The following is a 566-nucleotide window of genomic DNA, read 5'->3' on the forward strand; positions in this document are numbered from 1 at the left end:
TCCCCCACCACCCTCACTCTATAAGCCTGAGGTGGGGCCCTGCTACCCCTATTTCTGCAAAGATCCCTGGTGAATTTGATGCAGGCCAACGTTTAGGAGCGTTGCCCCTGATACTGCATCTATGATTTGAAATATGTTTTCATTGATTTCAGAGAGGAAGGGAGAGGGAGCAAGAGAGAATCATCCATGATGACAGAGAACCATGGATTGGCTGCCTCCTGCACGCCCCCTACTGGGGATGGAGTCTGCAACCCGGGCATGTGCCCTGACCGCGAATCGAACCGTGACCTCCTGGTTCACAGGTCGATGCTCAACCGATGCTCAACCACCGAGCCCGCCAGCTGGGCTCTTGCCCCCTAATTTTAAAAGTAGCTCCCATCTCTTTCAAATAACGATGAAACTAAGACTAAACTCTCCTTACGTTGCTTAAAGCATCGCCACCGGAATTCACCCCCAAGGCCAGGTGTCCAGTCCCTGCTAGGGGCCTAGGACCTGGCTTCTCTGAGGCCATTGCCAATGGGGGAGGTGGAGAGGGAGGGGGAGGGGAAGGGGGAGGGGAAGGGTTC

The 566-nt window shown here is 54.8% G+C and overlaps 1 protein-coding gene across 2 annotated transcripts in view; it reads right to left on the bottom strand.

The window, feature by feature from the left end:
- Positions 1-566, bottom strand: part of LOC102751607 (SEC14-like protein 4) — an 11186-nt gene that overhangs the window by 6257 nt on the left and 4363 nt on the right. The window lies entirely within an intron of this gene.

This window comes from Myotis davidii, unplaced genomic scaffold, assembly GCF_000327345.1.
Source record: "Myotis davidii unplaced genomic scaffold, ASM32734v1 scaffold478, whole genome shotgun sequence".
Classification (NCBI taxonomy): domain Eukaryota; kingdom Metazoa; phylum Chordata; class Mammalia; order Chiroptera; family Vespertilionidae; genus Myotis; species Myotis davidii.